At 34.1% G+C, this 6269-nt stretch overlaps 1 protein-coding gene across 2 annotated transcripts in view; it reads right to left on the reverse strand.

Moving 5' to 3' along the window:
• LOC139486423 (uncharacterized) overlaps positions 1-4816 on the reverse strand; it is a 31629-nt gene extending 26813 nt beyond the window's left edge. The window contains exon 1 of one of the 2 annotated variants that reach the window (XM_071271294.1): positions 4666-4816. The gene's annotated coding sequence lies outside the window, so the exon portion shown is untranslated. The remainder of the gene's footprint in view (positions 1-4665) is intronic. The other variant, XM_071271295.1, reaches the window with a different exon arrangement.
• Positions 4817-6269: the final 1453 nt, after the last annotated feature.

Genomic DNA, 6269 nt, shown 5'->3' on the forward strand with positions numbered 1-6269 from the left:
CAATCGTATGATAGATAACAAAAATGAAAAATATATAAGCCGTTCAGATCGTTCTCCATATCATGGTGTTTAGCAAAAATAACAACTATTATACCTCCAGAGAGAGGACAATTATTTTTCGCGTTTCATTTCATGGTGTAAAGATCGCAAGAACCACAACTATTATACCTCCTTAGAGAGGACAACTATTGTTCGCGTTTATCTACATGTAAACTACGATTATACTACTTTAATATATAGAGACTTTCTGTATTCTGTCAGGGACTTTCTATGTTAGTATAGAAAGTCCCTGATTCTGTCTACTGTTTTCTTTGAAATGTTTACTATTTAAGGGGTCATACCACTGGCATATATATTAAAATAAGTAAAACATGCTCAACTTCATCTAAAACTACCTCGACCAAAAACTTTAACCTGAAGCGGGACAGACGGACGACCGACCGAACGAACGCGCGGATGCACATACTAGATGTGGCATAACAATTTATTATTGAAAGTGAAAATAGTGATTTGGCAAAAATGAAAGTAAAGTAGAGATTAGAGGGAGGCAGGACTTCTTTCGGGGCGTCGGGATCGGGTGTTTTGAAGCTCGGGATTTGGGGATTGATCCTTACGGGATCCGGGGATATATTTTTCGATTTTGGGATTTCGGGATATGAATTTCTTTAAATTATGCATCTCGTGATATCGGGATCAGGACCCCTCCGACCACCCCTCAAATTAGCCTTAGTCGGTCTTAGTCATTTATACAAGATTCATATCCTACCATTGGCATGTTAGTAAGGCTCTCAAAAGAAAAAAAAACACTAATGGATTGTCCTTGAAGCATATCTTATTAGACTTATAATGGTCTATATATAAGCAGTTACATTTATTTGATGTTTGAAACGGTACAAATTTTTAATTTGATTTTACTTTTACCAAATGAAGCATTGAAGCAAAAGAATAATTGTGGTCTGAGGCCAGAAACACGAAAATAATTGAATTTAACAGAAAAGAAACAAATATCGGACTTTGGAAAAAGGGAGAGGGCTTTTGGTACCTTTTATGAAATTTTCCATTCATAATATCTTTTACAAAAAATCATCCTACAACAGTTCACAAGCTGTATGTGCCCGCGATTTCGCGGGTGTATTCTAGTATATATTTATGTTTATATCGTGTAAAATGAACATCGGCATATTTCATCGGTCACTTCGGTGGTTAATTAAATGACCTCAAAAATAAAATACACACAAAATGCTGATACATTTTATCGACAATTTTGCATTGTAAATTGTTTACTTTAGACTTTAAAATATAGAACAACGTTTTATTAGAACATACTCACCCCTTCTCGTCCAATGAAAAGTCAGTTTTCCCCCTCTAATGTTCATAGTACATGATTTTCCATGCCCTATGAAATGCTATACATGGATGACTTTTCATGGTAAATTAATTATGAAAGTGAACTCTTTATAGATGCACTAACGAAGTGAACAATCCCCTAAGGCATTTTCCATGGGAAAAGTGCCTACTAATTAAGGATGAAAGAGCAAAGATTAAATCAAAACGTTTTGAATTTTCATACATGTTCTAACGGTACACATATATACAATAATAAAAAACAATTTGGATAAGGATGTATGTAAAATAATACTTATTTGATTTATAAACCTGACATTTGAGGGATTTTTTTTCTTTCAAGAAAACAATGCCAGACTGCTGATATATACAAATGTGACGGGATTGCTTCCCTTAGAACATTTGGTAGATACTTAGTCAGCCGTAAGCGGTTGAGCTAAGGAAGTACTTCTTTAGCTCAGTCGGTTAGTGCGCTGCCTTGTAACACAGAGGTCCCGGGTTCAAGTCCCGGTGGAGACAAGCAATTTTGAAATGAAATTCGTGCTCTCCATGGCCAGTTACATTGGCGCCCAACTAAATAACCCACGGTAGTTAGAGAGGAATTCTAGCTAGGGTATGTTTGTGTGAGAGTCATAATGGTATGATGACTCTTGAGGTGGGGGAAGTGTGACGGGATTGCTTCCCTTAGAACATTTGGTAGATACTTAGTCAGCCGTAAGCGGTTGAGCTAAGGAAGTACTTCTTTAGCTCAGTCGGTTAGCGCGCTGCCTTGTAACACAGAGGTCCCGGGTTCAAGTCCCGGTGGAGACGAGCAATTTTGAAATGAAATTCGTGCTCTCCGGTTACACAAAGATTTTTTTCGGTGAAACACAATACATGTTAATTTATCAATAAAAAGTAAGCATTTAATGTTGAATGGTCTGAATTCAAATATTTATACACAGAGTTTTGTATTTACAAAACTAGAGGCTCTCAAGAGCCTGTGTCGCTCACCTAGGTCTATGTACATATTAATCAATGGACACAGATAAATTCATGACATAATTGTGTTTTGGTGATGGTGATGTGTTTGTAGATCTTACTTTATTGAACATTCTTGTTGCTACAATTATCTCTATAATGAACTTGGCTCAGTAATAACAGTGGAAAATATTTTCTAAAAATTTAAAAAAATTTATGAAAAATGCTGAAAATTAACTATAAAGGGCAATAACTCCTTAAGGGGTCAATTGACTATTTTGGTCATGAAAACTTATTTGTAGATCTTGTTTTGCTGAACATTATTGCTGTTTACAGTTTATCTCTATCTATAATAATATTCAAGATAATAACAAAAAACGGCAAAATTTCCTTAAAATTACCAATTCAGGGCAGTAACCTAACAACGGGTTGTCCGATCCATGTGAAAATATCAGGGCAGATAGATCTTGACCTGATAGACAATTTAATGATGTCAGATTTTCTCTAAATGCTTCGGTTTTTGAGTTATAAGCCAAAAACTGCATTTTACCCCTGTGTTCTATTCAAGCCATGGCAGCCATTTTGGTTGGATGGCCGGGTCACAGGACACATTTTTTTAAATTAGATACCCCAAAGATCATTGTGGCTAAGTTTGGATTAATTTGGCCCAGTAGTTTCAGAGGAGAAGATTTTTGTAAAAGATTTCTAAGATTTACGAAAAATGGTTAAAAATTGACTATAAAGGGCAATAACTCCTAAAGGGGTCAACTGACCATTTTTGTCATGTTGACTTATTTGTAAATCTTACTTTGCTGAACATTATCGCTGTTACCAGTTTATCTCTATCTATAATAATATTCAAGATAATAAGCAAAAACTGCAAAATTTCCTTAAAATTACTACTGCAGGGACAGCAACCAAACAACAGGTTGTCTGAAAATTTTAGGGCAGATAGATCTTGACCTAATAAATCATATTACCACATGTCAGATTTGCTCTAAATGCTTTGGTTTTAGAGTTATAAGCCAAAATCTACATTTTACCTATATGTTCTATTTATAGCCATGGCGGCCATCTTGGTTGGTTGGCAGGGTCACGCCACACATATTTTAAAGTAGATACCCCAATAGTGATTGTGGCCAAATTTGGATTAATTTGGCCAAGTAGTTTCAGAGAAGATTTTTGTAAAAGATTACTAAGATTTACGAAAAATGCTTAAAAATTGACTATAAAGGGCAATAACTCCTATAGGGGTCAATTGACCATTCCGGTCATGTAGACTTATTTGTAAATCTTCCGTTGCTAAACATTATTGCTGTTTACAGTTTATCTCTATCTATAATAATATTCAAGATAATAACAAAAAACAGTAAAATTTCCTTAAAATTACCATTTTAGGGGCAGCAACCCAACAACGGGTTGTCCGATTCATCTGCAAATTTCAGGGCAGATAGATCTTGACCTGATAAACAATTACCATGTCAGATTTGCTCTTAACGCTTTGGTTTTTGAGTTATAGGCCAAAAACTGAATTTTACCCCTATGTTCTATTTTTAGCCATGGCGGCCATCTTGGTTGGTTGGCCGGGTCACCGGACACATTTTTTAAACTAGATACCCCAATGATGATTGTGGCCAAGTTTGTTTTAATTTGGCCCAGTAGTTTCAGAGGAGAAGATTTTTGTAAAAGTTAACGACGACGGACGACGGACGACGGACGCAAAGTGATGGGAAAAGCTCACTTGGCCCTTTGGGCCAGGTGAGCTAAAAAGTAAAATTTCAAAAAGGGGATTTATATAACATAAACAAATCTCAAGGTATATAAGTATTAAATTTTACCTGAAGTAGAAGAAAAACAATTTATCCACAATTCGGACTCACAAACTATGTCCGAGCTTTTTCATGTCATCCATTGAAATGATTACCTATGTTTTACATTTAGTTCATTATAAAAAGTGAACTCTTATTTAGGGTTGAATATTACAAAGAGAGAGGATAATTTTGTAAGGTCACTCGAATGTGTGAATATGTTCTAAATTGGCCAGACAATACTTGGTCATGTTTTACGAAGATGTAAGCCCTCGGCTTCGCCGTGGGCTTAAATCTTCATAAAACATGACCAAATACTGTCTAACCTATAAGTTATGTTAGTTAATTGATTCGGTGAATTGTGACTGTCTTTTGGTTTTGTTAAATAACATTGTATTACCTTTATTATAGATTCAATAAACCGTATCATAATATGAATGAAGTGTTTACTCTAACGTCCTTCCATATATAGAATAATTTATTTCGTTTGGAGGGCGTGATTATATTACTATATTAATTTTCCCCGAAATTACTGTTTTTAAATAGTACTTACATACTTGTCTTATTGTCAATCCATTGGTTCTTCAGAATTCTTCACAAAAAGTATAAACAGCCAACAAAGTATACCCTGTTGACTGCATACTATGTTTACTACAAATGCTAAAAATAGATAACAAATCTATAGAAGTCACACAACCATGAGCATGATGAGCAAAGGGATGTAATCATCAACGAAATATTACCCGCGAAAAGTTGAAAATAGTAAGCATAAAATTAAAAGCAGATGACAGGGAAAAACAATTTGTGAAATTTAATTTACTTAAGCTTTTTTTTTAAATTTCGTCATTTTCAAATGTGAATATTATATATACTGAATACAATAATCATACCGTTTTAGATATTTCTAGTATGCCGGAGTATTTGTACATTATAATTACACATTTTCTCCGATATTTGTAAAGGTGAACCAGGAAATTAAATTTTAAACGAATGCCAAATTACTTATTAGGCTTGTATGCAATCTTCGGTAAAAACCCCGAAATTAAATATCAACAAATATTTAAATTTCCTTAATCTGCAAAAATTGTTACCCACGAAAATAACTGATTTTAATCCACAGTAGAAGACAACAACGATAATAATAAAAATGAAATACACACATTTACACCACTGGGTCGATGCCACTGCTGGTGGACGTTTCGTCCCCGAGGGTATCACCAGCCCAGTAGTCAGCACTTCAGTGTTGACATGAATATCAATAATGTCGTCATTTTATAAATTTCCTGTTTACAAAACTTTGAATTTTATGAAAAACTAAGGATTTTTTTTTTTTTTTTTTTTTATCTCAGGCATATAACCTTAGCCGTATTTGGAACAACTTTTTGGAATTTTGGATCCTCAATATTCTTAAACTTTATACTTATTTGGCTTTATAGATATTTTGATATGAGCGTCACTGATGAGTCTTATGTAGACAAAACGCGCGTCTGACGTACTAAATTATAATCCTGGTACCTTTGATAACTACATTTGTATTTACATTCTTATTAATAAGTTATGATTTAAAATGACCTAAAATAGCATAACATGTGTAGCAAACACACAACCAATAGGAAGAGAGAGCCAAGTTTTGACATTTATACCTATTACATGTATGTGTGTTTGTTTTTTTCACATATCGTTGTCAATTTGGTAGAATTTGATGCGACTGTCATACAAGTGAGTGGTTTAACTAGCTATAAAACCAGGTTTAATCCACCATTTTCTACATAAGAAAATTCCAGAACCAAGTCAGGAATATAACTGTTCCAGTTTTGATGCATTCGTTTGATGTGTTTGTGGTTCTTATTTTTGTATGGTCAGAAATAACAATTACTCTAGATTTATTAATCTAAACACATGAAACACGCATTTCGGATAGAAAACGACATAGATATGTAGGATATAGATATTATGATTAAAATGATCATATAATATGTGTTTAATCAAGTTACATTTTTGTACCCTTAAGAATATTTTTGGAAACAAATATAGTGTCTTATATCAAACTTGAGTGAATAAGAAGGCGAAGTCACACGTTTTAACACCCTATATGTCTATCCAGTGGCGGATCCAGGAATTTTTATAAGTGGTAACCCACTGACTGCCTAAGAGGGG

The sequence above is a fragment of the Mytilus edulis genome, chromosome 8 (assembly GCF_963676685.1).
Source record: "Mytilus edulis chromosome 8, xbMytEdul2.2, whole genome shotgun sequence".
In the NCBI taxonomy this organism is placed as follows: domain Eukaryota; kingdom Metazoa; phylum Mollusca; class Bivalvia; order Mytilida; family Mytilidae; genus Mytilus; species Mytilus edulis.